Below are 27,651 nucleotides of genomic sequence, written 5' to 3' on the forward strand. Positions count from 1 at the left end.
ATACAGTAGCGTTCTATATATTTGATTTCTGGTTGATCTGCTGGTGGCTGTACTTTCTGCAGTGCATGTACTAGCCAATTCTGAGCAATTTGTAGTGAGACTTGCGACCGCTGTGTTCTGCGCTTAGTGACGCACATATCCATAGCAAAGACCGAAGTGGGAAAATTTAGTAGGGGTTGGATTTCAATTAGGCACTAACTCAGTGTCATCTCATCTGGCATAGTAGTGTGCTTTGATACTTGGCTAGAAAATAGCCATAGGAGAATACAAAGAGCTTACTTACGCATACAGTAGCGTTCTATATATTTGATTTCTGGTTGATCTGCTGGTGGCTGTACTTTCTGCAGTGCATGTACTAGCCAATTCTGAGCAATTTGTAGTGAGACTTGCGACCGCTGTGTTCTGCGCTTAGTGACGCACATATCCATAGCAAAGACCGAAGTGGGAAAATTTAGTAGGGGTTGGATTTCAATTAGGCACTAACTCAGTGTCATCTCATCTGGCATAGTAGTGTGCTTTGATACTTGGCTAGAAAATAGCCATAGGAGAATACAAAGAGCTTACTTACGCATACAGTAGCGTTCTATATATTTGATTTCTGGTTGATCTGCTGGTGGCTGTACTTTCTGCAGTGCATGTACTAGCCAATTCTGAGCAATTTGTAGTGAGACTTGCGACCGCTGTGTTCTGCGCTTAGTGACGCACATATCCATAGCAAAGACCGAAGTGGGAAAATTTAGTAGGGGTTGGATTTCAATTAGGCACTAACTCAGTGTCATCTCATCTGGCATAGTAGTGTGCTTTGATACTTGGCTAGAAAATAGCCATAGGAGAATACAAAGAGCTTACTTACGCATACAGTAGCGTTCTATATATTTGATTTCTGGTTGATCTGCTGGTGGCTGTACTTTCTGCAGTGCATGTACTAGCCAATTCTGAGCAATTTGTAGTGAGACTTGCGACCGCTGTGTTCTGCGCTTAGTGACGCACATATCCATAGCAAAGACCGAAGTGGGAAAATTTAGTAGGGGTTGGATTTCAATTAGGCACTAACTCAGTGTCATCTCATCTGGCATAGTAGTGTGCTTTGATACTTGGCTAGAAAATAGCCATAGGAGAATACAAAGAGCTTACTTACGCATACAGTAGCGTTCTATATATTTGATTTCTGGTTGATCTGCTGGTGGCTGTACTTTCTGCAGTGCATGTACTAGCCAATTCTGAGCAATTTGTAGTGAGACTTGCGACCGCTGTGTTCTGCGCTTAGTGACGCACATATCCATAGCAAAGACCGAAGTGGGAAAATTTAGTAGGGGTTGGATTTCAATTAGGCACTAACTCAGTGTCATCTCATCTGGCATAGTAGTGTGCTTTGATACTTGGCTAGAAAATAGCCATAGGAGAATACAAAGAGCTTACTTACGCATACAGTAGCGTTCTATATATTTGATTTCTGGTTGATCTGCTGGTGGCTGTACTTTCTGCAGTGCATGTACTAGCCAATTCTGAGCAATTTGTAGTGAGACTTGCGACCGCTGTGTTCTGCGCTTAGTGACGCACATATCCATAGCAAAGACCGAAGTGGGAAAATTTAGTAGGGGTTGGATTTCAATTAGGCACTAACTCAGTGTCATCTCATCTGGCATAGTAGTGTGCTTTGATACTTGGCTAGAAAATAGCCATAGGAGAATACAAAGAGCTTACTTACGCATACAGTAGCGTTCTATATATTTGATTTCTGGTTGATCTGCTGGTGGCTGTACTTTCTGCAGTGCATGTACTAGCCAATTCTGAGCAATTTGTAGTGAGACTTGCGACCGCTGTGTTCTGCGCTTAGTGACGCACATATCCATAGCAAAGACCGAAGTGGGGAAATTTAGTAGGGGTTGGATTTCAATTAGGCACTAACTCAGTGTCATCTCATCTGGCATAGTAGTGTGCTTTGATACTTGGCTAGAAAATAGCCATAGGAGAATACAAAGAGCTTACTTACGCATACAGTAGCGTTCTATATATTTGATTTCTGGTTGATCTGCTGGTGGCTGTACTTTCTGCAGTGCATGTACTAGCCAATTCTGAGCAATTTGTAGTGAGACTTGCGACCGCTGTGTTCTGCGCTTAGTGACGCACATATCCATAGCAAAGACCGAAGTGGGAAAATTTAGTAGGGGTTGGATTTCAATTAGACACTAACTCAGTGTCATCTCATCTGGCATAGTAGTGTGCTTTGATACTTGGCTAGAAAATAGCCATAGGAGAATACAAAGAGCTTACTTACGCATACAGTAGCGTTCTATATATTTGATTTCTGGTTGATCTGCTGGTGGCTGTACTTTCTGCAGTGCATGTACTAGCCAATTCTGAGCAATTTGTAGTGAGACTTGCGACCGCTGTGTTCTGCGCTTAGTGACGCACATATCCATAGCAAAGACCGAAGTGGGAAAATTTAGTAGGGGTTGGATTTCAATTAGGCACTAACTCAGTGTCATCTCATCTGGCATAGTAGTGTGCTTTGATACTTGGCTAGAAAATAGCCATAGGAGAATACAAAGAGCTTACTTACGCATACAGTAGCGTTCTATATATTTGATTTCTGGTTGATCTGCTGGTGGCTGTACTTTCTGCAGTGCATGTACTAGCCAATTCTGAGCAATTTGTAGTGAGACTTGCGACCGCTGTGTTCTGCGCTTAGTGACGCACATATCCATAGCAAAGACCGAAGTGGGAAAATTTAGTAGGGGTTGGATTTCAATTAGGCACTAACTCAGTGTCATCTCATCTGGCATAGTAGTGTGCTTTGATACTTGGCTAGAAAATAGCCATAGGAGAATACAAAGAGCTTACTTACGCATACAGTAGCGTTCTATATATTTGATTTCTGGTTGATCTGCTGGTGGCTGTACTTTCTGCAGTGCATGTACTAGCCAATTCTGAGCAATTTGTAGTGAGACTTGCGACCGCTGTGTTCTGCGCTTAGTGACGCACATATCCATAGCAAAGACCGAAGTGGGAAAATTTAGTAGGGGTTGGATTTCAATTAGGCACTAACTCAGTGTCATCTCATCTGGCATAGTAGTGTGCTTTGATACTTGGCTAGAAAATAGCCATAGGAGAATACAAAGAGCTTACTTACGCATACAGTAGCGTTCTATATATTTGATTTCTGGTTGATCTGCTGGTGGCTGTACTTTCTGCAGTGCATGTACTAGCCAATTCTGAGCAATTTGTAGTGAGACTTGCGACCGCTGTGTTCTGCGCTTAGTGACGCACATATCCATAGCAAAGACCGAAGTGGGAAAATTTAGTAGGGGTTGGATTTCAATTAGGCACTAACTCAGTGTCATCTCATCTGGCATAGTAGTGTGCTTTGATACTTGGCTAGAAAATAGCCATAGGAGAATACAAAGAGCTTACTTACGCATACAGTAGCGTTCTATATATTTGATTTCTGGTTGATCTGCTGGTGGCTGTACTTTCTGCAGTGCATGTACTAGCCAATTCTGAGCAATTTGTAGTGAGACTTGCGACCGCTGTGTTCTGCGCTTAGTGACGCACATATCCATAGCAAAGACCGAAGTGGGAAAATTTAGTAGGGGTTGGATTTCAATTAGGCACTAACTCAGTGTCATCTCATCTGGCATAGTAGTGTGCTTTGATACTTGGCTAGAAAATAGCCATAGGAGAATACAAAGAGCTTACTTACGCATACAGTAGCGTTCTATATATTTGATTTCTGGTTGATCTGCTGGTGGCTGTACTTTCTGCAGTGCATGTACTAGCCAATTCTGAGCAATTTGTAGTGAGACTTGCGACCGCTGTGTTCTGCGCTTAGTGACGCACATATCCATAGCAAAGACCGAAGTGGGAAAATTTAGTAGGGGTTGGATTTCAATTAGGCACTAACTCAGTGTCATCTCATCTGGCATAGTAGTGTGCTTTGATACTTGGCTAGAAAATAGCCATAGGAGAATACAAAGAGCTTACTTACGCATACAGTAGCGTTCTATATATTTGATTTCTGGTTGATCTGCTGGTGGCTGTACTTTCTGCAGTGCATGTACTAGCCAATTCTGAGCAATTTGTAGTGAGACTTGCGACCGCTGTGTTCTGCGCTTAGTGACGCACATATCCATAGCAAAGACCGAAGTGGGAAAATTTAGTAGGGGTTGGATTTCAATTAGGCACTAACTCAGTGTCATCTCATCTGGCATAGTAGTGTGCTTTGATACTTGGCTAGAAAATAGCCATAGCAATAGGATAGCATTGTTTGGTTTTAAAAACTCAAAAAAAAACAAAAAACACAAAAAAAAACAAAAAACACAAAAAAAAAAAAAAAAAAGTAAAAAAAAAAATAAAGTTATAACTCTCATTTTAAAAATGTTTAACCCGAGGGCTAGGGGTAGAGGACGAGGGCGGGGACGTGGGCGTCCAACTACTGCAGGGGTCAGAGGCCGTGGTCCTGGGCGGGGTGAGACACCACCTGCTGATGAGGGAGCAGGGGAACGCCGCAGAGCTACACTCCCTAGGTTCATGTCTGAAGTTACTGGGACTCGTGGTAGAGCACTGTTGAGGCCAGAACAGTGCGAACAGGTGATGTCGTGGATTGCTGACAATGCTTCGAGCAATTTGTCCACCACCAGTCAGTCTTCCACGCAGTCCACCCATGTCACCGAAATCGCCACTCCTCCAGCTCCTGCACCTCAGCCTCCTCCCCCCCAGTCTGCCCCCTCCCAGGAAAATTTGGCATTTGAACCGGCATACTCTGAGGAACTGTTTTCTGGACCCTTCCCACAGTCACAAACCACTTGTCCGGTTGCTGCTGAGCAATTTTCCGATGCCCAGGTTTTCCAACAGTCACAGTCTGTGGGTGATGATGACCTTCTTGACGTAGTGGAAGTGTGTAAAGAGGTGTCCGACGATGAGGAGACACGGTTGTCAGACAGTGGGGAAGTTGTTGTCAGGGCAGGAAGTCCGAGGGGGGAGCAGACTGAGGAATCGGAGGATGATGAGGTGACAGACCCAAGCTGGGTTGAGAGGCCGGGTGAACACAGTGCTTCTGAGACGGAGGAGAGTCCTCGACCAGAACAGGTTGGAAGAGGCAGTGGTGGGGCCAGACGGAGAGGCAGGGCCAGAGCTGGTGCATCAGCGCCAAATGTGTCAACTAGTGAAGCTCCCGTGGCGAGGGCTCCTGCGGCGAGGGCTAGATCTTCAGAAGTCTGGAGGTTCTTTAAGGAAACACCGGATGACCGACGGACTGTGGTGTGCAACATTTGCCAAACCAGGCTCAGCAGGGGTTCCACCACTACTAGCTTAACTACCACCAGTATGCGCAGGCATATGAATGCTAAACACCCCACTCAGTGGCAACAAGCCCGTTCACCTCCGGCCGTGCACACCACTGCTCCTTCCCCTGTGTCAGCTGCTAGTCAGCCCCCTGCCCAGGACCCTGCCACAAAAACCCCATCGTCGCCTCCACGATCCTCCACAGCATCCACCAGCGTTCAGCTCTCCATACCCCAGACGCTGGAGCGGAAACGCAAATATAGTGCAACCCACCCGCACGCCCAAGCCCTTAATGTGCACATCTCCAGATTGCTTAGCCTGGAGATGCTGCCCTATAGGCTAGTAGAGACCGAGGCCTTTCGCAACCTCATGGCGGCGGCCGCCCCTCGGTATTCGGTCCCCAGCCGCCACTACTTTTCCCGATGTGCCGTCCCAGCCCTGCACCAGCACGTGTCAGACAACATCATCCGTGCCCTGACCAACGCCGTTTCTGACAAGGTCCACCTGACCACGGACACGTGGACGAGTGCTGCCGGGCAGGGCCACTATATATCGCTGACGGCACATTGGGTTAACTTGGTGGAGGCTGGGACCGAGTCTGACACTGGGGCTGCTCATATACTGCCGACGCCGAGGATTGCGGGGCCTACCTCGGTCCAGGTGTTTCAGGCCTACTATGCCTCCTCCTCCTCCCACCCCTCCTCCACCTCCTCCTCCGAACTACCATCCGTGGGCACGGCGCCATCAGTCGGTAGCTCTAGGCACAGCAGCAGTGCCGTCGCTAAGCGACAGCAGGCGGTGCTCAAACTGCTGAGCCTAGGCGACAAAAGGCACACCGCCCAAGAGCTATTACAGGGCATCACGGCGCAGACTGATCTGTGGCTGGCACCGCTGAACCTCAAGCCGGGAATGGTTGTGTGTGACAACGGCCGTAACCTGGTGGCGGCTCTGCAACTCGGCAGACTGACACATGTGCCATGCCTGGCCCATGTGTTAAATCTGATAGTTCAGCGTTTCCTCAAGACATACCCCAATCTGTCTGATTTGCTCACGAAGGTGCGCCGCATCTGTGCGCATTTCAGGAAGTCCAGCCCAGATGCTGCCACTCTCAGGGCAGCGCAGCGCCGCCTCCAACTGCCCGCTCACCGACTGTTGTGCGACGTGCCCACGAGGTGGAATTCAACACTGACCATGTTATCCAGAGTTTACCAGCAGCGCAGAGCGATTGTAGACTGCCAGATGTCAACTTCCACCAGAACTGGTAGTCAGGTCAGTCAGCTTCCTCAAGTCTACAATGAGGAGTGGACGTGGATGTCTGATATCTGTCAGGTGCTGAGTAACTTTGAGGAGTCAACACAGATGGTCAGTGGCGATGCCGCCATCATCAGCCTCACCATCCCGCTGCTTGGCCTGTTGAAAAACTCTCTGGTCAGCATGAAGTCGGAAGCTTTGCGCTCGTCACAAGAGACAGGGGAAGAATATTCCCTTGTTGATAGCCAAAGCACCCTCAGGTCTGTTTCTCAGCGCATATCGGAGGAGGTGGAGGTGGAGGAGGATGAGGAGGAAGAGGAGGAGAATGTTGGTGAGACACAAGAGGGGACCATTGTTGAGTCCTTTACTGTTCAGCGTGTATGGGCAGAAGAAGAGGAGTTGGAGGAGTTGGAGGAGGAGGAAATGGACAGTCAGGCCAGTGAGGGGAGTGAATTCTTACGCGTTGGTACTCTGGCGCATATGGCAGATTTCATGCTAGGCTGCCTATCCCGTGACCCTCGCATTCAAAGAATTTATTCCAGCACCGATTACTGGGTGTTCACTCTCTTGGACCCACGGTACAAGCAAAATCTTTCCACTCTCATCCCTGCAGAGGAAAGGAGTGTGAGAATGCATGAATACCAGCAGGCCCTGGTGCACAAGCTGAAACAGTATTTCCCTTCTGACAGCGCTAGCGGCAGAGTGCGTAGTTCTGCGGGACAAGTAGCGAGGGAGAGTAGGCGAGCAGGCAGCTTGTCCAGCACTGGCAAGGGTACGCTTTACAAGGCTTTTGCCAGCTTTATGTCACCCCAGCAAGACACTGTCACCTGTCCCCAGTCTCGGCAGAGTAGGGCTGATCTTTACAGAAAGATGGTGAGGGAGTACGTAGCTGACCATACCATCGTCCTAAATGATCACACAGCTCCCTACAACTACTGGGTTTCAAAGCTGGACATGTGGCACGAACTGGCGCTGTACGCCTTGGAGGTTCTTGCCTGCCCTGCCGCTAGCGTCTTGTCCGAGCGGGTTTTCAGTGCAGCTGGTGGCATCATCACCGATAAGCGTACACGCCTGTCGACTGACAGCGCTGACAGGCTGACGCTTATTAAAATGAATAAAGGCTGGATTTCTCAGAATTTCCAATCTCCACCAGGTGAAGGAAGCTCAACCTGAATAATTGATCCACTCCTCCTCCTCCTCATTTTCCTCCTTCTCCTCCTCTTTGTACAGTAAAGCAGAGGAAAATGGCTATTTTTTGACAGGGCCCACTGGCTCTTGCTATAGTACTTCATGCATTTAATTTTACTGGAGGGCCACCTACCTGCTCCTCTGGTTTGAACAATTTTTGTGAGTGCCACATACAGGCACTCAATCTATTCCATTTTACTGCAGGGCCACCTACCTGCTCCTCTGGTTTGAAACATTTTTGGGACTGCCACATACAGGCACTCAATCTATTCCATTTTACTGGAGGGCCACCTACCTGCTCCTCTGGTTTGAAAAATTTTTGGGACTGCCACATACAGGCACTCAATCTATTCCATTTTACTGCAGGGCCACCTACCTGCTCCTCTGGTTTGAAACATTTTTGGGACTGCCACATACAGGCACTCAATCTATTCCATTTTACTGGAGGGCCACCTACCTGCTCCTCTGGTTTGAAAAATGTTTGGGACTGCCACATACAGGCACTATCCAAATTAAATTGTCTCCATAGCAGCCTCCACACGTTGTCTCCATTGCTACCTCCAAAAGTCGTCCATATAGCTGCCTCCATACATCGTCCCTTTATCAAACGAGGTGTGTCAGGCAGAAATTTGGGTTGTTTTCATGGATTCCACATCAAAGTTGTTAACTTTGTCGCCACCCTGCTGTGTTATCCACAAAATATACTGGCAAACTTTTACCATTTAGGGATATTATTTCAGCGCTTCTTGCGCATCTGTTTACATTCCCCTCACCCGGCATATCCTAAACTTATAAGAACGCTACTACACTTGATCTTATACAAAAGGTTCTTAGAAGTGCTGTTTGGGGAGTAGCCTAGAGACAGGGGCTTGAATTGGCGAAAGCTCGCCTGGCAGCGGAGCGCCAGCTCCATGCGCATCATGCGCTTCTTGCGCATCTGTTTACATTCCCCTCACCCGGCATATCCTAAACTTATAAGAACGCTACTACACTTGATCTTATACAAAAGGTTCTTAGAAGTGCTGTTTGGGGAGTAGCCTAGAGACAGGGGCTTGAATTGGCGAAAGCTCGCCTGGCAGCGGAGCGCCAGCTCCATGCGCATCATGCGCTTCTTGCGCATCTGTTTACATTCCCCTCACCCGGCATATCCTAAACTTATAAGAACGCTACTACACTTGATCTTATACAAAAGGTTCTTAGAAGTGCTGTTTGGGGAGTAGCCTAGAGACAGGGGCTTGAATTGGCGAAAGCTCGCCTGGCAGCGGAGCGCCAGCTCCATGCGCATCATGCGCTTCTTGCGCATCTGTTTACATTCCCCTCACCCGCCATATCCCAAACTTATAAGAACGCTACTACACTTAACTTGGTGCAGGCTGGGACCGAGTCTGACCCTGGGGCTGGTCATATACTGCCGACGCAGAGAATTGCGGGGCCTACCTCGGTCCAGGTCTCAAAGGCCTACTATACCTCCTCCCACCCCTCCTCCACCTCCTCCTCCTCCGAATTACCATCCGTGGGCATGGCGCCATCAGTCGGTAGCTCTAGGCACAGCAGCAGTGCCGTCACTAAGCGACAGCAGGCGGTGCTGAAACTGCTGAGCCTAGGCGATAAAAGGCACACCGCCCAAGAGCTATTACAGGGCATTCCACATCAAAGTTGTTAACTTTGTCGCCACCCTGCTGTGTAATCCACAAAATATACTTGCAAACTTTTACCATTTAGGGATATTATTTCAGCGCTTCTTGCGCATCTGTTTACATTCCCCTCACCCGCCATATCCTAAACTTATAAGAACGCTACTACACTTGATCTTATACAAAAGGTTCTTAGAAGTGCTGTTTGGGGAGTAGCCTAGAGACAGGGGCTTGGATTGGCAAAAGCTCGCCTGGCTGCAGAGCGCCAGCTCCATCCCAAGATCCAACTAACATAGTTGCAGCACCTTTAATCTACTACTAGTTCACTGCCTCCATAATAATAATAATAATAATCTTTATTTATATAGCGTCATCATATTCTGTAGCGCTTTACAAATCATAGGAAACAAATACAAATGTAATGTAACAGAGCACAACATTTGTATGGAACAACAGGAGTGAGGTCCCTGCTCGCCAGAGCTTACGGTTTATGAAGATGATGGGGTAACACGAGGTAAAAGAATATTTAATGGTCAAGCCATTCTTCTTAGGGAATAGAAAAAAATATAATAAATGGAATTGCTGTCGCTTGAACCACTCAGCCGTCATCTTATATACCAGGTCCAGGGTGAATGGGACTGCAGAGAAGTCTGGTGCCTGTTGGTTGCTGGATAACAGATGGGAGGACGACACAGGACGGGTTAGTAGAAGAGTTAAAACTTCATGCAGTTAATGAGTGTTATAGGCTTGCCTAAAGAAATGGGTTTTAAGAGCACGTTTGAAACTTTGGAGGTTAGGTATTAGTCTGATAGTCCAGGGCAGAGCATTCCATAGAATTGGTGCAGCTCTAGAGAAGTCTTGGAGACGCAAGTGGGAGGTCCGCACTAGGGTAGAGGTTAATCTAAGATCACTGGCGGATCTAAGAGCACGGGTTGGGCGATAGACTGAGATAAGAGAGGAGAGGTAGGGGGGTGCAGCATTATACAGAGCTTTATGGATGAGGGTTATTATTATTTTAAACTATATTCGAAAGGAGACTGGCAGCCAGTGCAGCGACTGGCATGAACTGTAAGCATACATGGTCCCCTTATCAAACGAGCTGTGTCAGGCAGAATTTTGGGTTGTTTTCATGGCTTCCATGTTAACTTTGTCGCCACCCTGCTGTGTAATCCACAAAATATACTGGCAAACTTTTATCATGTACCGATATTATTTGAGCGCTTCTTGCTCACCTCCTTTGGTTCCTCTCTGACACCCATTGGTTTGAAGCCTGAGTCCAATTAGGGTATGTCGCCATGCCACTCTCTAGCCTGCTGCCGCTGCCTCTGCCTCTGCATGCCGTCCCCTATAGTGTCAGGGTCAATTATTGGATGTTTTACATGCTATCTAGCTTCATTCTGTCACTCTGTCATGGCCATGCTGTTGCCCATAATTTCGGCATAATGGTGCGATTAAGCAGCCTCAGAGGCATCCATGCATGCTGCCCCTGCTGTTTCCTGTCCATTTCCGTGGTGTTTCCATCCTTTTCTGAGGTTCCCAGGTGTTTGGCCAAGCTTCCCTGTGCAGAGCCTTGGTCCCCTTGAAAAATGCTCGAGTCTCCCATTGACTTCAATGGGGTTCGTTATTCGAGACGAGCACTCGAGCATCGGGAAAAGTTCGTCTCGAATAACGAGTACCCGAGCATTTTAGTGTTCGCTCATCTCTAGTGATAACCACTACACTACAGAAACCCGATGAAAACACCTCAACTGGTCTTTAGACACAAACAAAACCAAATTTATAAACCAACGCGAGGAATGTTGAGTCATTCAAAAGTCGCAAAACGCGTTTCTGATTGGTTCCAAACGACACTCCCACCTTGTCTCGAACTGGGCACCGTCGACAATTGTGGCAAATGTGATGTCCACTTCACTACAGAAACTCAACGGTTTTCAAACAGGGACTTTCACGCGTTAGGCAAAAGTGAAAACCCTTACTCTTGAAAAACTGTTTAAAAAACTGAAGCCGTCCTTACAGGCAAACAAAACTAATGTAAAGAGAAATGCAAGGGCTTTCTTCTCTCGTCATCTAAAAGTGAATGTCACTCGGGAATATTTTGTTACTGCCCCATAGCAAAAGCAACCCCTGCGTCATTTTCTGTTCTGTTTAAATCAGTGGTTCTTTTGCATATGAAGCAAACTCTTAGTGGCAGGTATGAGTGGCATCTACCGTGGCGGGAAAGACACGACGAAACAAGATTTTTCTTTCCGATTCCTTAAAAAAAAGAGAGTCTCTTGTTTCTGCCCGGTTTCGAACCGGGGACCTTTCGCGTGTTAGGCGAACGTGATAACCACTACACTACAGAAACACGTTGACTGCTCACTTCTAGACCTTTGAGTACAGCAGACTAGATGGAGAACACTGAGCGCAGTAATAACTGGCAGCTACTTTGGAGGAAAAGACACAATGAAAAAAGAATTCTCTCTCTTGTGTCTTCAAAAGTAGAACATCTCATGTTTCTGCCCGGTTTCGAACGGGGGACCTTTTGCGTGTGAGGCGAACGTGATAACCACTACACTACAGAAACCCGATGAAAACACCTCAACTGGTCTTTAGACGCAAACAAAACCAAATTTATAAACCAACGCGAGGAATGTTGAGTCATTCAAAAGTCGCAAAACGCGTTTCTGATTGGTTCCAAACGACACTCCCACCTTGTCTCGAACTGGGCACCGTCGACAATTGTGGCAAATGTGATGTCCACTTCACTACAGAAACTCAACGGTTTTCAAACAGGGACTTTCATGCGTTAGGCAAATTGAAAACCCCTACTTTTGAAAAACTGTTTAAAAAACTGAAGCCGTCCTTACAGGCAAACAAAACTAATGTAAAGAGAAATGCAAGGGCTTTCTTCTCTCGTCATCTAAAAGTGAATGTCACTCGGGAATATTTTGTTACTGCCCCATAGCAAAAGCAACCCCTGCGTCATTTTCTGTTCTGTTTAAATCAGTGGTTCTTTTGCATATGAAGCAAACTCTTAGTGGCAGGTATGAGTGGCATCTACCGTGGCGGGAAAGACACGACGAAACAAGATTTTTCTTTCCGATTCCTTAAAAAAAGAGACAGTCTCTTGTTTCTGCCCGGTTTCGAACCGGGGATCTTTCGCGTGTTAGGCGAACGTGATAACCACTACACTACAGAAACATGTTGACTGCTCACTTCTAGACCTTTGAGTACAGCAGACTAGAGGGAGAACACTGAGCACAGTAATAACTGGCAGCTACTTTGGAGGAAAAGACACAATGAAAAAAGATTTCTCTCTCTTGTGTCTTCAAAAGTAGAACATCTCATGTTTCTGCCCGGTTTCGAACCGGGGACCTTTCGCGTGTAAGGCGAACGTGATAACCACTACACTACAGAAACCCGATGAAAACACCTCAACTGGTCTTTAGACACAAACAAAACCAAATTTATAAACCAACGCGAGGAATGTTGAGTCATTCAAAAGTCGCAAAACGCGTTTCTGATTGGTTCCAAACGACACTCCCACCTTGTCTCGAACTGGGCACCGTCGACAATTGTGGCAAATGTGATGTCCACTTCACTACAGAAACTCAACGGTTTTCAAACAGGGACTTTCACGCGTTAGGCAAAAGTGAAAACCCCTACTTTTGAAAAACTGTTTATAAAACTGAAGCCGTCCTTACAGGCAAACAAAACTAATGTAAAAAGAAATGCAAGGGCTTTCTTCTCTCGTCATCTAAAAGTGAATGTCACTCGGGAATATTTTGTTACTGCCCCATAGCAAAAGCAACCCCTGCGTCATTTTCTGTTCTGTTTAAATCAGTGGTTCTTTTGCATATGAAGCAAACTCTTAGTGGCAGGTATGAGTGGCATCTACCGTGGCGGGAAAGACACGACGAAACAAGATTTTTCTTTCCGATTCCTTAAAAAAAGAGACAGTCTCTTGTTTCTGCCCGGTTTCGAACCGGGGATCTTTCGCGTGTTAGGCGAACGTGATAACCACTACACTACAGAAACACGTTGACTGCTCACTTCTAGACCTTTGAGTACAGCAGACTAGAGGGAGAACACTGAGCACAGTAATAACTGGCAGCTACTTTGGAGGAAAAGACACAATGAAAAAAGATTTCTCTCTCTTGTGTCTTCAAAAGTAGAACATCTCATGTTTCTGCCCGGTTTCGAACCGGGGACCTTTCGCGTGTGAGGCGAACGTGATAACCACTACACTACAGAAACCCGATGAAAACACTTCAACTGGTCTTTAGACGCAAACAAAACCAAATTTATAAACCAACGCGAGGAATGTTGAGTCATTCAAAAGTCGCAAAACGCGTTTCTGATTGGTTCCAAACGACACTCCCACCTTGTCTCGAACTGGGCACCGTCGACAATTGTGGCAAATGTGATGTCCACTTCACTACAGAAACTCAACGGTTTTCAAACAGGGACTTTCACGCGTTAGGCAAAAGTGAAAACCCCTACTCTTGAAAAACTGTTTAAAAAACTGAAGCCGTCCTTACAGGCAAACAAAACTAATGTAAAGAGAAATGCAAGGGCTTTCTTCTCTCGTCATCTAAAAGTGAATGTCACTCGGGAATATTTTGTTACTGCCCCATAGCAAAAGCAACCCCTGCGTCATTTTCTGTTCTGTTTAAATCAGTGGTTCTTTTGCATATGAAGCAAACTCTTAGTGGCAGGTATGAGTGGCATCTACCGTGGCGGGAAAGACACGACGAAACAAGATTTTTCTTTCCGATTCCTTAAAAAAAGAGACAGTCTCTTGTTTCTGCCCGGTTTCGAACCGGCGACCTTTCGCGTGTTAGGCGAACATGATAACCACTACACTACAGAAACACGTTGACTGCTCACTTCTAGACCTTTGAGTACAGCAGACTAGATGGAGAACACTGAGCGGAGTAATTACTGGCAGCTACTTTGGAGGAAAAGACACAATGAAAAAAGATTTCTCTCTCTTGTGTCTTCAAAAGTAGAACATCTCATGTTTCTGCCCGGTTTCGAACCGGGGACCTTTCGCGTGTGAGGCGAACGTGATAACCACTACACTACAGAAACCCGATGAAAACACCTGAACTGGTCTTTAGACACAAACAAAACCAAATTTATAAACCAACGCGAGGAATGTTGAGTCATTCAAAAGTCGCAAAACGCGTTTCTGATTGGTTCCAAACGACACTCCCACCTTGTCTCGAACTGGGCACCGTCGACAATTGTGGCAAATGTGATGTCCACTTCACTACAGAAACTCAACGGTTTTCAAACAGGGACTTTCACGCGTTAGGCAAAAGTGAAAACCCTTACTCTTGAAAAACTGTTTAAAAAACTGAAGCCGTCCTTACAGGCAAACAAAACTAATGTAAAGAGAAATGCAAGGGCTTTCTTCTCTCGTCATCTAAAAGTGAATGTCACTCGGGAATATTTTGTTACTGCCCCATAGCAAAAGCAACCCCTGCGTCATTTTCTGTTCTGTTTAAATCAGTGGTTCTTTTGCATATGAAGCAAACTCTTAGTGGCAGGTATGAGTGGCATCTACCGTGGCGGGAAAGACACGACGAAACAAGATTTTTCTTTCCGATTCCTTAAAAAAAAGAGATAGTCTCTTGTTTCTGCCCGGTTTCGAACCGGGGACCTTTCGCGTGTTAGGCGAACGTGATAACCACTACACTACAGAAACACGTTGACTGCTCACTTCTAGACCTTTGAGTACAGCAGACTAGATGGAGAACACTGAGCGCAATAATAACTGGCAGCTACTTTGGAGGAAAACACACTATGAAAAAAGATTTCTCTCTCTTGTGTCTTCAAAAGTAGAACATCTCATGTTTCTGCCCGGTTTCGAACCGGGGACCTTTCGCGTGTGAGGCGAACGTGATAACCACTACACTACAGAAACACGTTGACTGCTCACTTCTAGACCTTTGAGTACAGCAGACTAGAGGGAGAACACTGAGCACAGTAATAACTGGCAGCTACTTTGGAGGAAAAGACACAATGAAAAAAGATTTCTCTCTCTTGTGTCTTCAAAAGTAGAACATCTCATGTTTCTGCCCGGTTTCGAACCGGGGACCTTTCGCGTGTGAGGCGAATGTGATAACCACTACACTACAGAAACCCGATGAAAACACCTCAACTGGTCTTTAGACGCAAACAAAACCAAATTTATAAACCAACGCGAGGAATGTTGAGTCATTCAAAAGTCGCAAAACGCGTTTCTGATTGGTTCCAAACGACACTCCCACCTTGTCTCGAACTGGGCACCGTCGACAATTGTGGCAAATGTGATGTCCACTTCACTACAGAAACTCAACGGTTTTCAAACAGGGACTTTCACGCGTTAGGCAAAAGTGAAAACCCCTACTCTTGAAAAACTGTTTAAAAAACTGAAGCCGTCCTTACAGGCAAACAAAACTAATGTAAAGAGAAATGCAAGGGCTTTCTTCTCTCGTCATCTAAAAGTGAATGTCACTCGGGAATATTTTGTTACTGCCCCATAGCAAAAGCAACCCCTGCGTCATTTTCTGTTCTGTTTAAATCAGTGGTTCTTTTGCATATGAAGCAAACTCTTAGTGGCAGGTATGAGTGGCATCTACCGTGGCGGGAAAGAAACGACGAAACAAGATTTTTCTTTCCGATTCCTTAAAAAAAAGAGACAGTCTCTTGTTTCGGCCCGGTTTCGAACCGGGGACCTTTCGCGTGTTAGGCGAACGTGATAACCACTACACTACAGAAACACGTTGACTGCTCACTTCTAGACCTTTGAGTACAGCAGACTAGATGGAGAACACTGAGCGCAGTAATAACTGGCAGCTACTTTGGAGGAAAAGACACAATGAAAAAAGAATTCTCTCTCTTGTGTCTTCAAAAGTAGAACATCTCATGTTTCTGCCCGGTTTCGAACGGGGGACCTTTTGCGTGTGAGGCGAACGTGATAACCACTACACTACAGAAACCCGATGAAAACACCTCAACTGGTCTTTAGACGCAAACAAAACCAAATTTATAAACCAACGCGAGGAATGTTGAGTCATTCAAAAGTCGCAAAACGCGTTTCTGATTGGTTCCAAACGACACTCCCACCTTGTCTAGAACTGGGCACCGTCGACAATTGTGGCAAATGTGATGTCCACTTCACTACAGAAACTCAACGGTTTTCAAACAGGGACTTTCACGCGTTAGGCAAAAGTGAAAACCCTTACTCTTGAAAAACTGTTTAAAAAACTGAAGCCGTCCTTACAGGCAAACAAAACTAATGTAAAGAGAAATGCAAGGGCTTTCTTCTCTCGTCATCTAAAAGTGAATGTCACTCGGGAATATTTTGTTACTGCCCCATAGCAAAAGCAACCCCTGCGTCATTTTCTGTTCTGTTTAAATCAGTGGTTCTTTTGCATATGAAGCAAACTCTTAGTGGCAGGTATGAGTGGCATCTACCGTGGCGGGAAAGACACGACGAAACAAGATTTTTCTTTCCGATTCCTTAAAAAAAAGAGATAGTCTCTTGTTTCTGCCCGGTTTCGAACCGGGGACCTTTCGCGTGTTAGGCGAACGTGATAACCACTACACTACAGAAACACGTTGACTGCTCACTTCTAGACCTTTGAGTACAGCAGACTAGATGGAGAACACTGAGCGCAGTAATAACTGGCAGCTACTTTGGAGGAAAAGACACAATGAAAAAAGAATTCTCTCTCTTGTGTCTTCAAAAGTAGAACATCTCATGTTTCTGCCCGGTTTCGAACGGGGGACCTTTTGCGTGTGAGGCGAACGTGATAACCACTACACTACAGAAACCCGATGAAAACACCTCAACTGGTCTTTAGACGCAAACAAAACCAAATTTATAAACCAACGCGAGGAATGTTGAGTCATTCAAAAGTCGCAAAACGCGTTTCTGATTGGTTCCAAACGACACTCCCACCTTGTCTCGAACTGGGCACCGTCGACAATTGTGGCAAATGTGATGTCCACTTCACTACAGAAACTCAACGGTTTTCAAACAGGGACTTTCACGCGTTAGGCAAAAGTGAAAACCCCTACTCTTGAAAAACTGTTTAAAAAACTGAAGCCGTCCTTACAGGCAAACAAAACTAATGTAAAGAGAAATGCAAGGGCTTTCTTCTCTCGTCATCTAAAAGTGAATGTCACTCGGGAATATTTTGTTACTGCCCCATAGCAAAAGCAACCCCTGCGTCATTTTCTGTTCTGTTTAAATCAGTGGTTCTTTTGCATATGAAGCAAACTCTTAGTGGCAGGTATGAGTGGCATCTACCGTGGCGGGAAAGACACGACGAAACAAGATTTTTCTTTCCGATTCCTTAAAAAAAAGAGGCAGTCTCTTGTTTCTGCCCGGTTTCGAACCGGGGACCTTTCGCATGTTAGGCGAACGTGATAACCACTACACTACAGAAACACGTTGACTGCTCACTTCTAGACCTTTGAGTACAGCAGACTAGATGGAGAACACTGAGCGCAGTAATAACTGGCAGCTACTTTGGAGGAAAAGACACAATGAAAAAAGAATTCTCTCTCTTGTGTCTTCAAAAGTAGAACATCTCATGTTTCTGCCCGGTTTCGAACGGGGGACCTTTTGCGTGTGAGGCGAACGTGATAACCACTACACTACAGAAACCCGATGAAAACACCTCAACTGGTCTTTAGACGCAAACAAAACCAAATTTATAAACCAACGCGAGGAATGTTGAGTCATTCAAAAGTCGCAAAACGCGTTTCTGATTGGTTCCAAACGACACTCCCACCTTGTCTCGAACTGGGCACCGTCGACAATTGTGGCAAATGTGATGTCCACTTCACTACAGAAACTCAACGGTTTTCAAACAGGGACTTTCACGCGTTAGGCAAAAGTGAAAACCCCTACGTTTGAAAAACTGTTTTAAAAACTGAAGCTGTCCTTACAGGCAAACAAAACTAATGTAAAGAGAAATGCAAGGGCTTTCTTCTCTCGTCATCTAAAAGTGAATGTCACTCGGGAATATTTTGTTACTGCCCCATAGCAAAAGCAACCCCTGCGTCATTTTCTGTTCTGTTTAAATCAGTGGTTCTTTTGCATATGAAGCAAACTCTTAGTGGCAGGTATGAGTGGCATCTACCGTGGCGGGAAAGACACGACGAAACAAGATTTTTCTTTCCGATTCCTTATAAAAAGAGACAGTCTCTTATTTCTGCCCGGTTTCGAAACGGGGATCTTTCGCGTGTTAGGCGAACGTGATAACCACTACACTACAGAAACACGTTGACTCCTCACTTCTAGACCTTTGAGTACAGCAGACTAGATGGAGAACACTGAGCGCAGTAATAACTGGCAGCTACTTTGGAGGAAAAGACACAATGAAAAAAGATTTCTCTCTCTTGTGTCTTCAAAAGTAGAACATCTCATGTTTCTGCCCTGTTTCGTACGGGGGACCTTTCGCATGTGAGGCGAACGTGATAACCACTACACTACAGAAACCCGATGAAAACACCTCAACTGGTCTTTAGACGCAAACAAAACCAAATTTATAAACCAACGCGAGGAATGTTGAGTCATTCAAAAGTCGCAAAACGCGTTTCTGATTGGTTCCAAACGACACTCCCACCTTGTCTCGAACTGGGCACCGTCGACAATTGTGGCAAATGTGATGTCCACTTCACTACAGAAACTCAACGGTTTTCAAACAGGGACTTTCACGCGTTAGGCAAATTGAAAACCCCCACTTTTGAAAAACTGTTTAAAAAACTGAAGCCGTCCTTACAGGCAAACAAAACTAATGTAAAGAGAAATGCAAGGGCTTTCTTCTCTCGTCATCTAAAAGTGAATGTCACTCGGGAATATTTTGTTACTGCCCCATAGCAAAAGCAACCCCTGCGTCATTTTCTGTTCTGTTTAAAGCAGTGGTTCTTTTGCATATGAAGCAAACTCTTAGTGGCAGGTATGAGTGGCATCTACCGTGGCGGGAAAGACACGACGAAACAAGATTTTTCTTTCCGATTCCTTAAAAAAAGAGACAGTCTCTTGTTTCTGCCCGGTTTCGAACCGGGGATCTTTCGCGTGTTAGGCAAACGTGATAACCACTACACTACAGAAACACGTTGACTGCTCACTTCTAGACCTTTGAGTACAGCAGACTAGAGGGAGAACACTGAGCACAGTAATAACTGGCAGCTACTTTGGAGGAAAAGACACAATGAAAAAAGATTTCTCTCTCTTGTGTCTTCAAAAGTAGAACATCTCATGTTTCTGCCCGGTTTCGAACCGGGGACCTTTCGCGTGTGAGGCGAAGGTGATAACCACTACACTACAGAAACCCGATGAAAACACCTCAACTGGTCTTTAGACGCAAACAAAACCAAATTTATAAACCAACGCGAGGAATGTTGAGTCATTCAAAAGTCGCAAAACGCGTTTCTGATTGGTTCCAAACGACACTCCCACCTTGTCTCGAACTGGGCACCGTCGACAATTGTGGCAAATGTGATGTCCACTTCACTACAGAAACTCAACGGTTTTCAAACAGGGACTTTCACGCGTTAGGCAAAAGTGAAAACCCCTACTCTTGAAAAACTGTTTAAAAAACTGAAGCCGTCCTTACAGGCAAACAAAACTAATGTAAAGAGAAATGCAAGGGCTTTCTTCTCTCGTCATCTAAAAGTGAATGTCACTCGGGAATATTTTGTTACTGCCCCATAGCAAAAGCAACCCCTGCGTCATTTTCTGTTCTGTTTAAATCAGTGGTTCTTTTGCATATGAAGCAAACTCTTAGTGGCAGGTATGAGTGGCATCTACCGTGGCGGGAAAGACACGACGAAACAAGATTTTTCTTTCCGATTCCTTAAAAAAAAGAGACAGTCTCTTGTTTCTGCCCGGTTTCGAACCGGGGACCTTTCGCGTGTTAGGCGAACGTGATAACCACTACACTACAGAAACACGTTGACTGCTCACTTCTAGACCTTTGAGTACAGCAGACTAGATGGAGAACACTGAGCGCAGTAATAACTGGCAGCTACTTTGGAGGAAAAGACACAATGAAAAAAGAATTCTCTCTCTTGTGTCTTCAAAAGTAGAACATCTCATGTTTCTGCCCGGTTTCGAACGGGGGACCTTTTGCGTGTGAGGCGAACGTGATAACCACTACACTACAGAAACCCGATGAAAACACCTCAACTGGTCTTTAGACGCAAACAAAACCAAATTTATAAACCAACGCGAGGAATGTTGAGTCATTCAAAAGTCGCAAAACGCGTTTCTGATTGGTTCCAAACGACACTCCCACCTTGTCTCGAACTGGGCACCGTCGACAATTGTGGCAAATGTGATGTCCACTTCACTACAGAAACTCAACGGTTTTCAAACAGGGACTTTCACGCGTTAGGCAAAAGTGAAAACCCCTACTCTTGAAAAACTGTTTAAAAAACTGAAGCCGTCCTTACAGGCAAACAAAACTAATGTAAAGAGAAATGCAAGGGCTTTCTTCTCTCGTCATCTAAAAGTGAATGTCACTCGGGAATATTTTGTTACTGCCCCATAGCAAAAGCAACCCCTGCGTCATTTTCTGTTCTGTTTAAATCAGTGGTTCTTTTGCATATGAAGCAAACTCTTAGTGGCAGGTATGAGTGGCATCTACCGTGGCGGGAAAGACACGACGAAACAAGATTTTTCTTTCCGATTCCTTAAAAAAAGAGACAGTCTCTTGTTTCTGCCCGGTTTCGAACCGGCGACCTTTCGCGTGTTAGGCGAACATGATAACCACTACACTACAGAAACACGTTGACTGCTCACTTCTAGACCTTTGAGTACAGCAGACTAGATGGAGAACACTGAGCGGAGTAATTACTGGCAGCTACTTTGGAGGAAAAGACACAATGAAAAAAGAATTCTCTCTCTTGTGTCTTCAAAAGTAGAACATCTCATGTTTCTGCCCGGTTTCGAACGGGGGACCTTTTGCGTGTGAGGCGAACGTGATAACCACTACACTACAGAAACCCGATGAAAACACCTCAACTGGTCTTTAGACGCAAACAAAACCAAATTTATAAACCAACGCGAGGAATGTTGAGTCATTCAAAAGTCGCAAAACGCGTTTCTGATTGGTTCCAAACGACACTCCCACCTTGTCTCGAACTGGGCACCGTCGACAATTGTGGCAAATGTGATGTCCACTTCACTACAGAAACTCAACGGTTTTCAAACAGGGACTTTCACGCGTTAGGCAAAAGTGAAAACCCCTACTTTTGAAAAACTGTTTTAAAAACTGAAGCTGTCCTTACAGGCAAACAAAACTAATGTAAAGAGAAATGCAAGGGCTTTCTTCTCTCGTCATCTAAAAGTGAATGTCACTCGGGAATATTTTGTTACTGCCCCATAGCAAAAGCAACCCCTGCGTCATTTTCTGTTCTGTTTAAATCAGTGGTTCTTTTGCATATGAAGCAAACTCTTAGTGGCAGGTATGAGTGGCATCTACCGTGGCGGGAAAGACACGACGAAACAAGATTTTTCTTTCCGATTCCTTATAAAAAGAGACAGTCTCTTATTTCTGCCCGGTTTCGAAACGGGGATCTTTCGCGTGTTAGGCGAACGTGATAACCACTACACTACAGAAACACGTTGACTCCTCACTTCTAGACCTTTGAGTACAGCAGACTAGATGGAGAACACTGAGCGCAGTAATAACTGGCAGCTACTTTGGAGGAAAAGACACAATGAAAAAAGATTTCTCTCTCTTGTGTCTTCAAAAGTAGAACATCTCATGTTTCTGCCCTGTTTCGTACGGGGGACCTTTCGCATGTGAGGCGAACGTGATAACCACTACACTACAGAAACCCGATGAAAACACCTCAACTGGTCTTTAGACGCAAACAAAACCAAATTTATAAACCAACGCGAGGAATGTTGAGTCATTCAAAAGTCGCAAAACGCGTTTCTGATTGGTTCCAAACGACACTCCCACCTTGTCTCGAACTGGGCACCGTCGACAATTGTGGCAAATGTGATGTCCACTTCACTACAGAAACTCAACGGTTTTCAAACAGGGACTTTCACGCGTTAGGCAAATTGAAAACCCCTACTTTTGAAAAACTGTTTAAAAAACTGAAGCCGTCCTTACAGGCAAACAAAACTAATGTAAAGAGAAATGCAAGGGCTTTCTTCTCTCGTCATCTAAAAGTGAATGTCACTCGGGAATATTTTGTTACTGCCCCATAGCAAAAGCAACCCCTGCGTCATTTTCTGTTCTGTTTAAAGCAGTGGTTCTTTTGCATATGAAGCAAACTCTTAGTGGCAGGTATGAGTGGCATCTACCGTGGCGGGAAAGACACGACGAAACAAGATTTTTCTTTCCGATTCCTTAAAAAAAGAGACAGTCTCTTGTTTCTGCCCGGTTTCGAACCGGGGATCTTTCGCGTGTTAGGCAAACGTGATAACCACTACACTACAGAAACACGTTGACTGCTCACTTCTAGACCTTTGAGTACAGCAGACTAGAGGGAGAACACTGAGCACAGTAATAACTGGCAGCTACTTTGGAGGAAAAGACACAATGAAAAAAGATTTCTCTCTCTTGTGTCTTCAAAAGTAGAACATCTCATGTTTCTGCCCGGTTTCGAACCGGGGACCTTTCGCGTGTGAGGCGAACGTGATAACCACTACACTACAGAAACCCGATGAAAACACCTCAACTGGTCTTTAGACGCAAACAAAACCAAATTTATAAACCAACGCGAGGAATGTTGAGTCATTCAAAAGTCGCAAAACGCGTTTCTGATTGGTTCCAAACGACACTCCCACCTTGTCTCGAACTGGGCACCGTCGACAATTGTGGCAAATGTGATGTCCACTTCACTACAGAAACTCAACGGTTTTCAAACAGGGACTTTCACGCGTTAGGCAAAAGTGAAAACCCCTACTCTTGAAAAACTGTTTAAAAAACTGAAGCCGTCCTTACAGGCAAACAAAACTAATGTAAAGAGAAATGCAAGGGCTTTCTTCTCTCGTCATCTAAAAGTGAATGTCACTCGGGAATATTTTGTTACTGCCCCATAGCAAAAGCAACCCCTGCGTCATTTTCTGTTCTGTTTAAATCAGTGGTTCTTTTGCATATGAAGCAAACTCTTAGTGGCAGGTATGAGTGGCATCTACCGTGGCGGGAAAGACACGACGAAACAAGATTTTTCTTTCCGATTCCTTAAAAAAAAGAGACAGTCTCTTGTTTCTGCCCGGTTTCGAACCGGGGACCTTTCGCGTGTTAGGCGAACGTGATAACCACTACACTACAGAAACACGTTGACTGCTCACTTCTAGACCTTTGAGTACAGCAGACTAGATGGAGAACACTGAGCGCAGTAATAACTGGCAGCTACTTTGGAGGAAAAGACACAATGAAAAAAGAATTCTCTCTCTTGTGTCTTCAAAAGTAGAACATCTCATGTTTCTGCCCGGTTTCGAACGGGGGACCTTTTGCGTGTGAGGCGAACGTGATAACCACTACACTACAGAAACCCGATGAAAACACCTCAACTGGTCTTTAGACGCAAACAAAACCAAATTTATAAACCAACGCGAGGAATGTTGAGTCATTCAAAAGTCGCAAAACGCGTTTCTGATTGGTTCCAAACGACACTCCCACCTTGTCTCGAACTGGGCACCGTCGACAATTGTGGCAAATGTGATGTCCACTTCACTACAGAAACTCAACGGTTTTCAAACAGGGACTTTCACGCGTTAGGCAAAAGTGAAAACCCCTACTCTTGAAAAACTGTTTAAAAAACTGAAGCCGTCCTTACAGGCAAACAAAACTAATGTAAAGAGAAATGCAAGGGCTTTCTTCTCTCGTCATCTAAAAGTGAATGTCACTCGGGAATATTTTGTTACTGCCCCATAGCAAAAGCAACCCCTGCGTCATTTTCTGTTCTGTTTAAATCAGTGGTTCTTTTGCATATGAAGCAAACTCTTAGTGGCAGGTATGAGTGGCATCTACCGTGGCGGGAAAGACACGACGAAACAAGATTTTTCTTTCCGATTCCTTAAAAAAAGAGACAGTCTCTTGTTTCTGCCCGGTTTCGAACCGGCGACCTTTCGCGTGTTAGGCGAACATGATAACCACTACACTACAGAAACACGTTGACTGCTCACTTCTAGACCTTTGAGTACAGCAGACTAGATGGAGAACACTGAGCGGAGTAATTACTGGCAGCTACTTTGGAGGAAAAGACACAATGAAAAAAGAATTCTCTCTCTTGTGTCTTCAAAAGTAGAACATCTCATGTTTCTGCCCGGTTTCGAACGGGGGACCTTTTGCGTGTGAGGCGAACGTGATAACCACTACACTACAGAAACCCGATGAAAACACCTCAACTGGTCTTTAGACGCAAACAAAACCAAATTTATAAACCAACGCGAGGAATGTTGAGTCATTCAAAAGTCGCAAAACGCGTTTCTGATTGGTTCCAAACGACACTCCCACCTTGTCTCGAACTGGGCACCGTCGACAATTGTGGCAAATGTGATGTCCACTTCACTACAGAAACTCAACGGTTTTCAAACAGGGACTTTCACGCGTTAGGCAAAAGTGAAAACCCTTACTCTTGAAAAACTGTTTAAAAAACTGAAGCCGTCCTTACAGGCAAACAAAACTAATGTAAAGAGAAATGCAAGGGCTTTCTTCTCTCGTCATCTAAAAGTGAATGTCACTCGGGAATATTTTGTTACTGCCCCATAGCAAAAGCAACCCCTGCGTCATTTTCTGTTCTGTTTAAATCAGTGGTTCTTTTGCATATGAAGCAAACTCTTAGTGGCAGGTATGAGTGGCATCTACCGTGGCGGGAAAGACACGACGAAACAAGATTTTTCTTTCCGATTCCTTAAAAAAAAGAGATAGTCTCTTGTTTCTGCCCGGTTTCGAACCGGGGACCTTTCGCGTGTTAGGCGAACGTGATAACCACTACACTACAGAAACACGTTGACTGCTCACTTCTAGACCTTTGAGTACAGCAGACTAGATGGAGAACACTGAGCGCAGTAATAACTGGCAGCTACTTTGGAGGAAAAGACACAATGAAAAAAGATTTCTCTCTCTTGTGTCTTCAAAAGTAGAACATCTCATGTTTCTGCCCGGTTTCGAACCGGGGACCTTTCGCGTGTGAGGCGAACGTGATAACCACTACACTACAGAAACCCGATGAAAACACTTCAACTGGTCTTTAGACGCAAACAAAACCAAATTTATAAACCAACGCGAGGAATGTTGAGTCATTCAAAAGTCGCAAAACGCGTTTCTGATTGGTTCCAAACGACACTCCCACCTTGTCTCGAACTGGGCACCGTCGACAATTGTGGCAAATGTGATGTCCACTTCACTACAGAAACTCAACGGTTTTCAAACAGGGACTTTCACGCGTTAGGCAAAAGTGAAAACCCCTACTCTTGAAAAACTGTTTAAAAAACTGAAGCCGTCCTTACAGGCAAACAAAACTAATGTAAAGAGAAATGCAAGGGCTTTCTTCTCTCGTCATCTAAAAGTGAATGTCACTCGGGAATATTTTGTTACTGCCCCATAGCAAAAGCAACCCCTGCGTCATTTTCTGTTCTGTTTAAATCAGTGGTTCTTTTGCATATGAAGCAAACTCTTAGTGGCAGGTATGAGTGGCATCTACCGTGGCGGGAAAGACACGACGAAACAAGATTTTTCTTTCCGATTCCTTAAAAAAAAGAGACAGTCTCTTGTTTCTGCCCGGTTTCGAACCGGGGACCTTTCGCGTGTTAGGCGAACGTGATAACCACTACACTACAGAAACACGTTGACTGCTCACTTCTAGACCTTTGAGTACAGCAGACTAGATGGAGAACACTGAGCGCAGTAATAACTGGCAGCTACTTTGGAGGAAAAGACACAATGAAAAAAGAATTCTCTCTCTTGTGTCTTCAAAAGTAGAACATCTCATGTTTCTGCCCGGTTTCGAACGGGGGACCTTTTGCGTGTGAGGCGAACGTGATAACCACTACACTACAGAAACCCGATGAAAACACCTCAACTGGTCTTTAGACGCAAACAAAACCAAATTTATAAACCAACGCGAGGAATGTTGAGTCATTCAAAAGTCGCAAAACGCGTTTCTGATTGGTTCCAAACGACACTCCCACCTTGTCTCGAACTGGGCACCGTCGACAATTGTGGCAAATGTGATGTCCACTTCACTACAGAAACTCAACGGTTTTCAAACAGGGACTTTCACGCGTTAGGCAAAAGTGAAAACCCTTACTCTTGAAAAACTGTTTAAAAAACTGAAGCCGTCCTTACAGGCAAACAAAACTAATGTAAAGAGAAATGCAAGGGCTTTCTTCTCTCGTCATCTAAAAGTGAATGTCACTCGGGAATATTTTGTTACTGCCCCATAGCAAAAGCAACCCCTGCGTCATTTTCTGTTCTGTTTAAATCAGTGGTTCTTTTGCATATGAAGCAAACTCTTAGTGGCAGGTATGAGTGGCATCTACCGTGGCGGGAAAGACACGACGAAACAAGATTTTTCTTTCCGATTCCTTAAAAAAAGAGACAGTCTCTTGTTTCTGCCCGGTTTCGAACCGGCGACCTTTCGCGTGTTAGGCGAACATGATAACCACTACACTACAGAAACACGTTGACTGCTCACTTCTAGACCTTTGAGTACAGCAGACTAGATGGAGAACACTGAGCGGAGTAATTACTGGCAGCTACTTTGGAGGAAAAGACACAATGAAAAAAGATTTCTCTCTCTTGTGTCTTCAAAAGTAGAACATCTCATGTTTCTGCCCGGTTTCGAACGGGGGACCTTTTGCGTGTGAGGCGAACGTGATAACCACTACACTACAGAAACCCGATGAAAACACCTCAACTGGTCTTTAGACGCAAACAAAACCAAATTTATAAACCAACGCGAGGAATGTTGAGTCATTCAAAAGTCGCAAAACGCGTTTCTGATTGGTTCCAAACGACACTCCCACCTTGTCTCGAACTGGGCACCGTCCACAATTGTGGCAAATGTGATGTCCACTTCACTACAGAAACTCAACGGTTTTCAAACAGGGACTTTCACGCGTTAGGCAAATTGAAAACCCCTACTTTTGAAAAACTGTTTAAAAAACTGAAGCCGTCCTTACAGGCAAACAAAACTAATGTAAAGAGAAGTGCAAGGGCTTTCTTCTCTCGTCATCTAAAAGTGAATGTCACTCGGGAATATTTTGTTACTGCCCCATAGCAAAAGCAACCCCTGCGTCATTTTCTGTTCTGTTTAAATCAGTGGTTCTTTTGCATAT

General features: G+C 45.1%; 16 non-coding genes across 16 annotated transcripts; all 16 read right to left on the bottom strand.

Moving 5' to 3' along the window:
• Positions 1-11,630: 11,630 nt before the first annotated feature.
• On the bottom strand, positions 11,631-11,703 carry TRNAV-AAC (transfer RNA valine (anticodon AAC)). The gene has a single exon. It is a non-coding gene; the product is annotated as a tRNA-Val (tRNA).
• A 763-nt stretch (positions 11,704-12,466) lies between these two features.
• Positions 12,467-12,539, bottom strand: TRNAV-AAC (transfer RNA valine (anticodon AAC)). The gene has a single exon. It is a non-coding gene; the product is annotated as a tRNA-Val (tRNA).
• Positions 12,540-12,685: 146 nt separating this feature from the next.
• Positions 12,686-12,758, bottom strand: TRNAV-UAC (transfer RNA valine (anticodon UAC)). The gene has a single exon. It is a non-coding gene; the product is annotated as a tRNA-Val (tRNA).
• A 545-nt stretch (positions 12,759-13,303) lies between these two features.
• TRNAV-AAC (transfer RNA valine (anticodon AAC)) lies at positions 13,304-13,376 on the bottom strand. Its single transcript has one exon. It is a non-coding gene; the product is annotated as a tRNA-Val (tRNA).
• Positions 13,377-13,522: 146 nt separating this feature from the next.
• TRNAV-CAC (transfer RNA valine (anticodon CAC)) lies at positions 13,523-13,595 on the bottom strand. Its single transcript has one exon. It is a non-coding gene; the product is annotated as a tRNA-Val (tRNA).
• Positions 13,596-14,359: 764 nt separating this feature from the next.
• TRNAV-CAC (transfer RNA valine (anticodon CAC)) lies at positions 14,360-14,432 on the bottom strand. Its single transcript has one exon. It is a non-coding gene; the product is annotated as a tRNA-Val (tRNA).
• A 546-nt stretch (positions 14,433-14,978) lies between these two features.
• Positions 14,979-15,051, bottom strand: TRNAV-AAC (transfer RNA valine (anticodon AAC)). Its single transcript has one exon. It is a non-coding gene; the product is annotated as a tRNA-Val (tRNA).
• Positions 15,052-15,197: 146 nt separating this feature from the next.
• TRNAV-CAC (transfer RNA valine (anticodon CAC)) lies at positions 15,198-15,270 on the bottom strand. Its single transcript has one exon. It is a non-coding gene; the product is annotated as a tRNA-Val (tRNA).
• Positions 15,271-16,873: 1,603 nt separating this feature from the next.
• Positions 16,874-16,946, bottom strand: TRNAV-AAC (transfer RNA valine (anticodon AAC)). The gene has a single exon. It is a non-coding gene; the product is annotated as a tRNA-Val (tRNA).
• A 765-nt stretch (positions 16,947-17,711) lies between these two features.
• Positions 17,712-17,784, bottom strand: TRNAV-AAC (transfer RNA valine (anticodon AAC)). Its single transcript has one exon. It is a non-coding gene; the product is annotated as a tRNA-Val (tRNA).
• Positions 17,785-20,222: 2,438 nt separating this feature from the next.
• TRNAV-AAC (transfer RNA valine (anticodon AAC)) lies at positions 20,223-20,295 on the bottom strand. Its single transcript has one exon. It is a non-coding gene; the product is annotated as a tRNA-Val (tRNA).
• Positions 20,296-22,951: 2,656 nt separating this feature from the next.
• TRNAV-CAC (transfer RNA valine (anticodon CAC)) lies at positions 22,952-23,024 on the bottom strand. Its single transcript has one exon. It is a non-coding gene; the product is annotated as a tRNA-Val (tRNA).
• A 546-nt stretch (positions 23,025-23,570) lies between these two features.
• TRNAV-AAC (transfer RNA valine (anticodon AAC)) lies at positions 23,571-23,643 on the bottom strand. The gene has a single exon. It is a non-coding gene; the product is annotated as a tRNA-Val (tRNA).
• Positions 23,644-25,245: 1,602 nt separating this feature from the next.
• Positions 25,246-25,318, bottom strand: TRNAV-AAC (transfer RNA valine (anticodon AAC)). The gene has a single exon. It is a non-coding gene; the product is annotated as a tRNA-Val (tRNA).
• A 146-nt stretch (positions 25,319-25,464) lies between these two features.
• Positions 25,465-25,537, bottom strand: TRNAV-CAC (transfer RNA valine (anticodon CAC)). The gene has a single exon. It is a non-coding gene; the product is annotated as a tRNA-Val (tRNA).
• Positions 25,538-26,083: 546 nt separating this feature from the next.
• Positions 26,084-26,156, bottom strand: TRNAV-AAC (transfer RNA valine (anticodon AAC)). Its single transcript has one exon. It is a non-coding gene; the product is annotated as a tRNA-Val (tRNA).
• Between the last annotated feature and the right edge of the window lie 1,495 nt (positions 26,157-27,651).

This window comes from Engystomops pustulosus, chromosome 6 (genome assembly GCF_040894005.1).
Source record: "Engystomops pustulosus chromosome 6, aEngPut4.maternal, whole genome shotgun sequence".
In the NCBI taxonomy this organism is placed as follows: domain Eukaryota; kingdom Metazoa; phylum Chordata; class Amphibia; order Anura; family Leptodactylidae; genus Engystomops; species Engystomops pustulosus.